This window comes from Gracilinanus agilis, chromosome X (genome assembly GCF_016433145.1).
Source record: "Gracilinanus agilis isolate LMUSP501 chromosome X, AgileGrace, whole genome shotgun sequence".
In the NCBI taxonomy this organism is placed as follows: domain Eukaryota; kingdom Metazoa; phylum Chordata; class Mammalia; order Didelphimorphia; family Didelphidae; genus Gracilinanus; species Gracilinanus agilis.
The window spans coordinates 23,863,839-23,876,670 of record NC_058136.1 but is presented as its reverse complement, the minus strand read 5'-3'; the positions used below and the strand labels follow the sequence as shown (position 1 = coordinate 23,876,670).

The 12,832-nt window shown below is 41.1% G+C and overlaps 1 pseudogene; it reads left to right on the top strand.

The window, feature by feature from the left end:
* The first annotated feature begins 8,775 nt into the window (after nt 1-8,775).
* Nucleotides 8,776-9,954, top strand: LOC123253841 (annotated as a pseudogene).
* Nucleotides 9,955-12,832: the final 2,878 nt, after the last annotated feature.

Sequence of the window (12,832 nt, the reverse complement as noted above, 5' to 3'; positions counted from 1 at the left end):
GGTGAACCCCTGAGTTCGGGAAGGATACCTTTTGTAAGAATGCAAGACTCTGAAACTTAGCTTAAAAGTAAAAGGAGAGATTTATTAGTAAGATAGAATTATTGGCCAGCATGGCAGCATGAGTGGAACAAACCTGGGCGGTTGCTCCCAGAATGCTTCAGTTCAGGGAGTTTTATACCCTTTACAACAGTGAGTACGTGGTGTTATGCCACGGTGTGGATGTGACTCTAGAGTGGTAAGCACTTAGGCATTCAGTGGGGGTGTTCAGTCATCTGACTGGGGTCTGCCTGGAGACCCTCATGGTTTAGGGAACAGATGGATGCCTGAGATACAGTCCAATGGTATCGAGGTATAGCCTGGAGGTGTATCTCTTTATCCATCTCAACCTAAAGGACCATCCAAGGATGATAGTAATCTCAGGGTCTTATAGACACTATCAGATATTCTTGGGTTAGAGTTGCAAGGAGAGAAAGGAGCAGGGGAATTTCCCTGTTTACAGTTTGCCTTAGTTAAGGGGCACAGTGTCCATGCCATCTCTGAACAGTGTCCATACCATCTCCCTTCCATGCCCATGCCAAGAAGATCAATCAAGCCACTGGACTTGACCTTGGTTAGAAGCTTCAATAATAAAACAAAAGGGTACTCAAGATTGGTACTTATGATTTGGTCCTGAGTACTTCAGGACCTAAGACCATCAGCCTGGAACCCCTCCCTGGGGCAATTCCCAGACAAGCTCAGGTAAAGTTTTTGTAAGATTGTGGGGGGGGGGGGGAAGGAGGCAGCTGGGTAGCTCAGTGGATTGAGAGCCAGGCCTAGAGATGGGAGGTCCTGGGTTCAAATCCGGCCTCAGACACTTCCCAGCTGTGTGGCCCTGGGCAAGTCACTTCATCCCCATTGCCTACCCATACCACTCTTCTGCCTTGGAGCCAATACACAGAAGTTAAGGGTTTAAAATTTAAAAAAAAAAAGAATGGGGGGGGGAAGGACACCAACCTTTAGATATTATTAACTTTTAATAACTTAAGAATAACACACTAATTTCTCACTCCACACAATGAGCCTGGATTATTCTGGATGTGTGTGATACTCTATCATTTATGTGAGAAGACTCCTTGAAGGTCTATAATGATTTTAAAAAATTAAGACTAAATGGCTTAATTCGGGTAACTGTTGCATGCATTGTACATTATTAGTTAACAACATACTCCCCAGTCTGGTCAGTTGCATGAAAACTCATCATCATGGCAACATATAAGCAGGAACAGGAACTTAGATATAGTCTATTATGAAGGTTATTTGGTCAAGTACTTATTTTTTGTGCCTCTCAATGGGCATCCCCTGGACTGTTAAACTGGAAAAAACACAGAACTATTAAATAGTCAGAAAAACCACTCTCTAATTAAGGAAAGGGGTTCAGTGCTTTCCTCAAGGCTTCCACACAGAGCTGTGCACTACAAGCCGCCCCCCCCAACACAGAGTTCTGAAGCTCTGGTTTCTCTGATCACTGATTCCTGGGAGCGCAACCTAGCTAGAAGACAACTCCAAAGGACAAAAGAATTTGGGGGACTTATATATCTTTTGGGGAACCAAGGGACAGGGAAATATGATTGGTTGACTTTACGGAGGCTACAAGGAAATGAGAGTGCTCAAACTATAACTGACAGGCTTGGGAAAGAAACCATAGCTAGAGGCTAGGGTGTAAGGGAATGGACCACTTACAATGGACACTAAATGGTGATCCCCGCACAGGTGTGGGTCTTCCTGGGAAAAGGTCTCTGACACAATGGGGGAGACTACTTCAGACAAAAAGAGTACTTAGCATTTGCCCCACCTAACTGGGATTTTCATTTTCATTACATTTGGGTCTGAAATGGCTAGTCTGAGATTCCCTTCCTGGGAACAAGGGCAAGCTTTGGGGTCTCCATCTTTCAAGCTGAGTAAACTTGAGGTTCTCTTAGATTCCACGTCAATAGGACACAATCACATACTTCAAATGACCAATATTGTTGTTGCCAAACATAAGCCAGGACATCTTTTCTCTTTATCATGAGCTTTCATCCAGATCATTTTTCAAAAAGAACAGAACAGGCTCAGTGGATTGAGAGCCAGGCCTAGAGCCAGTTGGTCCTGGGTTCAAATCTGGCCTCAGACACTTCCCAGCTGTATGACCCTGGACAAGTCACTTGACACCCCCCCCCACTGCCCACCCTTACCACTCTTCTGCCTTGGAACCAATACACAGTTTTGACTCCAAGACGAAAAGTAAGGGTTTAAAAAAAATACAGAATAGTGAAAGGAACACTGACTGGCTTTACTATTTCCATAGTAAACAGGCATTAAGTCAGGCAGTCAGTCATCAAGCAGAAGCAGTGAAGCTTGCTATGATCCAGACCAATACAAAGAAATGTCAAAAACAGCCCCAATTTCAAGAAAGTTACCTTCAAGCGGATGAGACAAGTAAATAATTGGATACATACAAGACACAAGCTGATGACTGGAAAATATCTCGCTCTTGCAGTTTAAGAAATAGGAAACTGGAGCATAAAAGAGCTGAAGTGACTTATCCAAGGTCTCAGAAAACAGGTTCATTCAACTCTTGCTAAAATCTCAAACTAATCTGAAGTCGACTTTAAATAGAGTCCAAATCTTAGAGATTCACAGATTTAGAAGAAAACAGAGACAGTGTGGGTCCTTAGAACTTAATGGCTACTACCAGACAACTTTGTTTTATAAAACCCCCAAATTTACCTTTGGCCCTTGGGAACTCATCCTCAAGGAACTCCCAGACTGAACAATAAGTCATCAAGCACCCATTAAGTAGCCATTAAACATCCTGAATTGGAGTGATAGAGATAATAAAAATTTAAGTATTTGTCTAAGAAGTTTAAAGCCCCTCTCAGTCTAGTCAGTGATTCCCAAAGTGGGCGCCACCGCCCCCTGGTGGGTGCTGCAGCGATCCAGGAGGAGAGGTGATGGCCACAGGTGCATTTGGAGGTGGTGAATAACTGTAAGGGGGCGGTGATAGTATGTGACAGGGGGCGCTAAGTAATATTTTTTCTGGAAAGGGGGCGGTAGGCCAAAAAAGTTTGGGAACCACTCTAGCCCCTGGCTGGAATCTTTCCTTCCAAGTGCCAATCTGTTGTCCTTCCTTTCCTTTATTCCCCGAAGTGTATATAAGACTCCAAGCTCTTTAGTTCATTGGAAATTCCCATGATGGACATTCCCGATTGCAGTACATTTTTCTGGAGACATTTCTCCCAGAGTCCTGACCTTGTGTGGCTTTGTGTGATGAAGTAGTAGTATGGCCCTGTGAGGTGGCCATCTGTCTCCCTTGTCCTGATTAAAGACTTGTTCTTTGTAACTACTTTAGTGTTCTATGTTTTTCCAGGTTGACGTATTTGACTACAAAATTACTCTTGCTCCAAAATCACCTATGTCAGGGACCAATGACAGATCAGCAGCACGAAGAAACCTGGGACTTCCTGAACCTACATAGGGGAGTTCACTGTAAAATAGTCACTCAGGAGCCACTGAGTCACTGCAGTTGACTTTGAGGAGATGCATTCACGATAACTGTACATCTGTTCCTATTTATAATCCAGGATAGAACTTGGATCCTCCCTCCCCTGAGAAACCCTAACAAAGTCAGAACTGTAGCCTGTCCCTAGTGGCTATTCTCACTGTCCTGTTTCTAGGCTCTACTTTATTATATGGCTCTAAGAATCCCCTACTAATGATACAGTGAATACAGGGATAGGCCAGGAATAAGGAAGACCTGAATACAAATCTGGCCTCAAACTCGTAATGGCTGCATGACCCGAGAGAGCCACTTGACCCCTGCTTTCTTCATCTCTATAATAATAGCACTGTCTCCCAATGTTGTTGTCAGGATAAAATGAGGTATTTGCAAAGGAGGCCACCTTAAAGAACTACGTAAATGTTGTTATTCCTTATGGCATGGGCATTGCACCCCCAAACTATAGAAGTGTTTCAGGCAAACTATAAGCAGGGAAATTCCTTTGCTCCCTTCTATCCTTGAGACTCCTAACCCAAAACATCTGATAACTCCTAGAAGACCCTGAGAGGATTAGCTTCCTTGGACTGTCCCATAGATGGACAGAGAGATACGCCTCCTTGATAGCATCAAGTTGTATCCCAGACATCCATCTGTCCTCTAAACTAGGAGGGTCACCCGCTATGTCTTCAGGCAGACCCCGGTCGGTCAGATGACCAAACCCCCCTGCCCATGCCTCAGTGCACACCACTCTAGAGTCACATCTTCACTATCGTAAAGAGTATAAAGACCCCAGCATCGATGTTGTCTGAGCTTTCCATCTATGCTGTTCCACGTAGGAGGCAGTCTTCCACCTATGCTGTCCTCCTGGCCATTCTCAACATTTCTTTCTAAATTTATAAATTTCTCTTTTTATTTTTAAGCTCAGTTTCAGTCTTTCATCCTTGCAAAAGGTGCCCTTCCCGAACCCCTGAGGTTCACTTCAACCCCCCCCCACAACTCTTAGAGTTAGAGTAGTACAAGCACTATATGTACCTTCTCAATTTTCTACCCTATGGCAAGATTTTGTCTGTTACCACTGTTCAGGCTTTGCCTTTGGAATTCATGGACCAATTTAGATGACTAAGACAGGTTCTTTGGATCCAGTGGAGTGACACCACACAGACACAAATAACTAACTTTAAACAAAGTGCTTTGTAAAGTTTAAGGAGGAAAGCATCATTGTTGCCCGGGGGAAGTAAAAAAAAAGCTTGAGAGCAGATGGTGCTCTGGGTTTTAGAGGGTGGGTAAAACTCTCTCTGGGGAAGAAGGCAAAAGAGGGGCTCACAAGAATGGAGACAAAGGCATAGATGTGAGGGGAGAGGAGAAAAGGTACATTCAGGACACAGAGTTAGCCCACTGGCTACAGCATAGGCTGAATCCTGATTGCTGAGAGCCTTAAGTACCAAGTAAAGAATTTTGAACTATAATTGGTAGGCAAGAGGGAGCCACTGAAGATTGCTACCCAGAGGAGTGACATGACCATATTTATGAATAAGAAGGTGAACCTTATGTTCTCGGGCTATAGAGACCCAAGCACACGTGATCCAACAATTCATCAATATGGCGATGAATCTTTGAATTTCACTTTGGCAGCTTACATGATGAGAAAGATGAAAGAAATAATTTAGATTGACCACTTTGCCATGAAGATGAAATGCCATTAGCTGGCTCAAACCATATCCCATTTGTGCCTTTACCTTCTCCTGCACTATGCTTGCTTGTAGCATCCTGCCAATAGAGCCCAGCAGGGAGGGGCACCCAGAACTGAAACAATGCTTGTTACTGGACCTATCCGGCTTCCTACTAGGTTATGAAAGAAAGAAATAAAAGGAGAGACTGAGCTCTGATCTCCCTGGATATGATCAAAGTGACCATTGCTCATTTATGCTGTTTACCTTCAGATCAAGTTCCACCTTCCCTCACTCCAATTCTGATAACCACTGGTATTGTTATGTGGGCGCCATGCCATCCATGACAAAGAAAATCTAGAGGGCTGTCAAATCCTTTTCTGATGTCAGGCACAAAGGGGAGAGGAGAAGATAATGATCTGATTTAGAGATTTCATATTCAAGACACATACTAATATCATAACCTAGATAAATACAAGTTTCCATAAATAGGAGAATCTAGAAGCAAAGGGACATAATTTATACAGGGTTTCCCAAAAGGTTTAAAGTAGTTTAAAGGTATTAAAACCTAAAACTTTGGGGACAGAAATAGGGCTGCCATTCATCTCTCTTACCAGTGAGACATCCCTTGCTTTATGGCATATGTTCATTATGGTCTATGTCCTTTACCCTCCTTTCATGTGGAGATCTCATCCTTGGAAATCAATCTCTTTATCAATAATTCTTTTTCTTTTCCTGTCAATCTCTTCCACTATTGATAATTAGGTTTTTCTTTTTCTTGAAAGAGTGTTTCAATCTTTTCTGGTAACTGGAACTTTTTAGTGATGATTTTGAGTTTTGAGCTTTCATTGGTGTTGGCTGGAAGAAATTCTGCTCATTCACTTTTCTTGTATCTCATATCTTGTATCTTATATCTTATATCTCAGGTGTTGAATTTTAAGCATCTCTGTGCTTATTTATTGATTTTTCCCATCATGACATTTAGAATCTTCTTGGGTGGGGCAGCTGGGTAACTCAGTGGGTTGAGAGTCAGGCCTAGAGATGGGAGGTCCTAAGTTCAAATCTGGCCTCAGACACTTCCCAGCTGTGTGACCCTGGGCAAGTCACTTGACCCCAATTGCCCACCCTTACCATTCTTCCACCTAGGAGCCAATATATAGAAGTTAAGGGTTTTAAAAAAAGAATCTTCTTGGAGTTTTTTTTCTTATTTAATTTTTCCCTTTTTTTAACCACAATGAGATTTTCCACCTCCCCACTTTGGAAATTTCAATTTATTTAGTCTTTTTTCCCCTCCAAGTCCTTTTTCTAACTCTCAGGACTTTGCCACCATGTCTCAGCTATTCTCCTCCCTAGTCTATTCACCTTGAAACATCACTTTGGCAATCTTGGTATTGGTGAGTTCCTCCTGGGGCCTCATTTTGAAGGATGTGCCCAGGACAGTCATGTCTTATTCCATTCCTGCCTTTGCTCCTTATTCTTAGGACTCTGCCAACATACATGCTATATGGATACTGCCTCCTATTCCTTTTTAGCTCATTTTTAAATTCTGTCTTCTTCCATTGGAATATAAGCTCCTTGAAGGTAGAGTCTATCTTTCTTTATGAGTCTATCTGTATCCAATCAGCCAGTCAATAAATCTTTATTAAGCAAATACTAAGTGCTAGGCATTGTGTATATCCACTATCTAGGGGTCCTGAGAAGCCGAGGACAGAAGATTAGTTTGGACATTACATTAAATATGAATTGGAAGAGAGAAGATAGAAACCAAAAAGATGGATTCAGATAATAACTATCTACTATAATAGCCAAGATGATTGGTAATGAAGGTCTCTACTAGGGTGGTGGTAGTGAGAATGGAAAGATGGGCACAGATTCAAGAAAGATAAAGAGGGAAAACCAGTCAGCATTTACCTAGGAAGGGAAACTCAAACATGGAAAACTGGGGCAATGATAATGACACAGAATGAAATAGTGAGGCTGGAAAGGAAAGCAAATTTGAGAAGGGAAGAGGGGATAATAAGCCTACTTGTAGACATGTTAAACAAGAGGTTTGGTTGTGACATCAATTCAACCAACATTTACTGAGAACCTGCTGTTCTCTGAGCTATTAAATAGCTATTAGGTTAATCAGGATGCTACGGTAGATGCAGGGGATAAAAGAAAAGATAGATAGGACAAAGGAGCTGAAATCTCAATAGGAGAAAGAAGATATAGTTAAGCCCAATGTTAAAAAAATATGAGGGAACATTTGTTAAGGCTAACTTGTTATTTCTTGATGCAGAATGTACTCTCGGTTGAATGGGGATTATTAGAGAGGGTCAGAGAATTCTTCATGGAGGATGTAGTGCCTGAATTATTCCTTTTAGCAAAGGAAAAACCTCAGCAGATGGAAACAGGAGTATCCATTCAAGAAAAAAGATGGTATCCCTACGAAGAGGCAAAAGGTAGGTCAGTTTGGCTAGAATATAACATCCTTGAAGGGGAGAAAAGGTGGACTAGAAGTATGAAGCAGATCTCCATCAGTCATGGCCAATGCACTGCTTTGTCCCACCAGACCATATATACTTGTTAGAAGAGAAGGCTTCTCTTCCCTCACATGAAGATGTCTGAACAGAGCTAGTCTTAGCTCTGGGAACACTTAGGTTCTAGTTCTCTATGTGTGAACCATATTGGTTACATGACCCTTAGCAAGTCACTTTGACTGTGAGTTCTCTAGACAACTCTAAGATGAAAAGTTGCAGAGAAGGTGTTGAGCTGCTCCATCAGGAATTTCTCACATGCAGTTCCCTACACCAATGAAATCACAGACCCACTACTCCCTATCCCCTTAATTTTTATAAAAAATCATGGAGAATTATTCTTTTAGGTCAACACTCTACCACGGAGAAATAAAATCAAATGCAACCAAAGTTTGGAGGCCTCTGCAATATACATAACTATATTGCAAGGGCCTCCAAAGTTTCATTCTGAATGTCAGTATTATCTAGTTCTAGACTTGTCCTACTATAAATTTGTATGAATGTATGAGCTTTAAGCTCTTTTTAAAAAGAAAATCGCATGCACGCACATGCACACACATACACACACATGCACACATGGTCCTAGAGAACAGAATTATCTTTGATGAAAATTTTGAAAACTAACCAATTTGAGACAAAGGAAAGACTGATTTTGGTACTGTTAATTCCTTAAAGGCAGAGACCATTTCTTGTTCTTGCCTTCCTCCCCAGGGCCTGACACAAGGCTTTTACCCATAGTAGCTCCTTAATCAATTAATTTCTGAGTTATCTATTCATTGCTAGGAGAATAATTATGTCAATTCCTTAAACACCTCTGTGAAGTGTGAAGGAAGTTTTGCTTCCTGTGAAGAAAGCAAAAACATGAAGGTATTTCAGAAGGAACATAAGCAGGCTCTAACATACTGCAATGAACGAATTACACAGGAGAAGTGGTATAAGAATGTCATAAAAATAAATGAACAGGAAGTGCTAGGTTTGCTAACTTGTCTGGCTTCCTGGACCTGAGAGGCAGAAGGACCCGAGAGTCCTCTGGTTTCTAGGCTCATGAGATAATGTCCATGCAGAAGAGAAGATGGCAGAAGGATACAGGGATGAAAGGAAGCCATTGGCTATGTTCAAGTTAGAATGAGACAGAACTGTACTGAGCTGGAACTGCAAGTTGGCATGGCAGAGATCCTCAGCAGTGAACAGATTCAAAACAAAGAATTCACCTTTAATGCAAGGGCCAAAGTAGCTGTCTTCACTTGGCATGGCTGTGAGCAATGGTCCATTCCAGTTGAGTGGGTACACTGAGGTGGCTTATATCTTGAATACTCTCATGCTCCTTTATCTTAACACCCACACACCTATGGAATAAATGAAACAGCAAGCAGAGTGTGAGGAAGAGTTCCCTGTAATATGCCCTACGAATGTGGGCAAGTCCACAGTGTGCCACCTACAACTTAATTATGCTGTGTGACTAGGCTGTACAACCCACATAAATGGAGCTGGATGTCGTTAAAGACTGCCCATTCCTGGAAATATGGGAACCCTTCACAACGAGAGACCACTAATATAGAGGAGGGTTTCTCTATCCAAGATCTACTTGTCTATCATTTTGACTCCACCATGCCTGGTACCAACAGTAAACTTGGCAATACATTTACAATCAACATTGCAAGTTGTACCACCCAAGTTCTGTCAGTGGCTGTATCATTAATACCTATGGGAGGATTAAGAGCTCTAGCTACCAGGCCCTGGTACATGCTGCTTCTGCTTTTGAAGTGGACATGGTGATAGAGCTGGACCAGCAACACCTGTATGATGAACTGAAATGTGACTTGCCCCACTTGGTGCACATTGTTTTACTCCCTAAGTCAGGAGTGGTTGAACATAAAGGATTTCTGCCAGGAATATAGAGAAGAGTGTATCAGCAAATATTCTATGGCTTCTGAGGCTACTTCTATTCTCAGACCTTCAATGTCAAACTCTCCAGTGTGAAAATATACAAGGTTGGGGCTTCCATAATCCAACTCATGTCTCCCTTTGAGAATTTCACAGGAGGACAATTAGCTGAAACTGGTACCAGTCACCTCAAGGCAAGATATGGTGTACCACATCTTGAGTATAGCTAGTGGTACTGAGGAGAAATATCTTTGAGACTAATATAGACCGGAAGCACCAGGTCTTTACTGTGCTCTTTCTAGCCCCTTATCTACTGCCTAAGATTTTTTTCCTCATCATAGACATCTTTTTCATAGATTTCAAGTAGGGATTTCTGTGTATATCAGAGAGACCCTCCACATAAATCCAAGAGGGAAGAGCTCAGGTGGTTAAGAAGCTCTTGTAGCCAAAACTCCTAGGTAAAATTATTTTAGGGAAAACAGATAGGCCACCTTTAAGAACTAATGGTAACTTATTTAAAATTGTATTTTCCTCTTGGTTCATGACAGGTAACTTGGCCTTGGAGTAGATATGGAACACCAACTAGAATTTTCAAAACACTGGTTAACACTGTCCCAATCTCACTATGTTACTAGGTGGTCCAATTAAATTCTTCTTTTTATCCTTTTCTATTTCATACACAATCTTTTTGTCTTTATCCATGATAGGAGTACAAATTGAAGGACATCTTTTGAGAGAGTTCTAACTTAAAATTTTTTTTCTAGTTTTAATAAATATTTTTGCAGTCCTTTGTAATACATGTATATTGTGTATATATGCATATATATAAATACAGTAAAAGATGATGGACAAGTCATATGATGAGAGAGATAAGCACTGGATAATTCATGTACTCTATTAGTATTCTTATGACAGTGAGACAAATCAAGGAAGGCCCCTATCATGAGTAGAATCCTCATGGCAAACTTATAGAATTAGAGTTACACAAAATGAAGAAACATAAATGGATTATGATTTCTATGATTGGCAAGAATATCAACATCTGTGAGATCACTGATCCACTATATTATTGGAGAATTTGGGGAAAAATACAGGGAGAGGTAAAGAGAAAAGGAAAAAATGAGTTAGTGACACTTGAAAGTATTTCAAGCATCTCACATTTCGTTAGAGACACCCTATAGTGCTCATCGCTTTGATATTCCATGAATACCACACATTTTTTGCTTCATCACGTTACCTGACAATGTCTTTGATGTATGATCTCCTGGGTGTGAAGTGAGGCTTGCCTGTCTAAAACGAGTAAAGAATATTGGCACAATCTAACATCTATTTGCTGCCTATCAATGCAAGTGACATCTGGGTAAATGTTTTTTATGATACTTATTACATCTATGTCATCACCAATAATATTCTGCAGCTTACTTATACCCCAAATGTGTTTATGATTGCCCTTTGGGTCACTCACAAATTTGGTTTCTTTGAAGATAGTGGTGTTCCATAATTCATGGCCAAATAGCATCCTTCTACACATATTGATGTTTACAAAGAAAGATGTGTTGTGGGTATGTGTACGTGTGTGTGTGAGCAACTTGAGATCCTTGAGGAAACTGTAGGATTTGTCAAAAGTAATCCAGTCCGTTCTCTTTGTCATATTCAGTTCAGGGTCCATCTTTCTGTCCATCCATAATGCCTCTCCAGGGATCTGGGGCATATTCATGCAAAAGGGAATGATACTGCAAAAGAGATGGAGAAGAACCATTCCAGAAGACAGAAAAAGAACCACAAGAAAGAAGTGTCATGAATATCCATGGAGAAGAGAGTATCCAGATAAAATAACAATACCTGCAAAGAAGGAAGGGGACTGAGAAATGGTCATTTTACTTGCCAATTAAGAAATCACTATCGACCTCAAAATAGCAATTTCAGTGAAGTGCTAAGGATGAAAGACAGATGTAAAGGATGTAAGGAAGTATTTGTCTTAGAGTTGGGTTCAAGAAAAGAGAAGTATAGGAAAAATCCTGAGGGGATAGCAAGGTCAAATAAGAGTTTTTAATTATAGGAGAGATCTAGTCATATTTTAGGGTTATTCATAATATGTTATCCTAGATCATCATCAATGACTTGATAGCCTCCAGTGATGGAGAGGCAGTGTAGTACAGTGTACAGAAATTCAGGCCAACTGGGGCGCATGTCTTAACTCCATGTGCAACTGTGGCCCAGTCACTTAAGTCCTCAGTGCCTCTTGTTGCTCTCTCAGGCTTTACATAATAAATAAGGTGCCAACATACACTAGTGAAGGGAATTTCCAATAGGAGTGCCACATGGAGATTAAATTAGGGATCAAAATTGCCAGATAGGGACCCCAAGAGGTTCCATTTACATTTAAAAATGATTTCTTATCTACACAAAATTCTGTATTAATGCTCTAGGTTAACTTATAAACTCTCATCTGGCATTCCCTAGCATCAGAAAACTTACTGACACTCACACGCTCACACACACACGTAACTTTGAGGTTCTGAACACCATCTTACTATACAGAATGTAAAACATTACAAAGCACTTAAGTATTTTCAGAATCATCAAAAAATATTATTAAGGCTAGTAAAGTTTTAATGTCAGGTGTATTTTAGTTTTTTTTGAAAAGATTACATTATTTATAGCATATATGACTCTTTGTTCCATAGATTTTATGCTCTTTACAGCCTGTGGAATAGTACAATCCCTGAAAAAACAACATTGTACATCACCCAAAGGGCACTGGAGAGTATAGGAGATGTTGGACAAAAATAGGTTGCAGCATATTAACACTGATGATTTGAACATATGAAAGAGGTATAAAAGATGTTATCCAGAAAAGGCAGGATGAGAATAGGAGCTAAGCTAGTCTTGTAAAAGAGAGAGAAAAAGGGCTTCCGGGTTAAGATGGCGGCAGAGTAAGAAGCAGCTCTTAACCTCTCCTGACCGAAACATACAAAACTCCTCAAGGGGACATAAAAACAAGTCCAGACGAACAGAGGAACCCCACAACAGGGCACAGCGTGGAAGGTACGTGGAATCGAGACATTTCCAGGCTAAAAAGGGCTCTCACTCACTCAATCGCGAGCTGAGCAACTGCCCCACCCCCACCCCCTCCACACTCACCTATAGCTCCGAACCCAGCTAAAAAGAAATAGAGCAAGTTTGGGGCACCCATCGAGTCATCAGCAGCTCCGGGACCTGTTCCTGACAGCAGCAAGACTTAG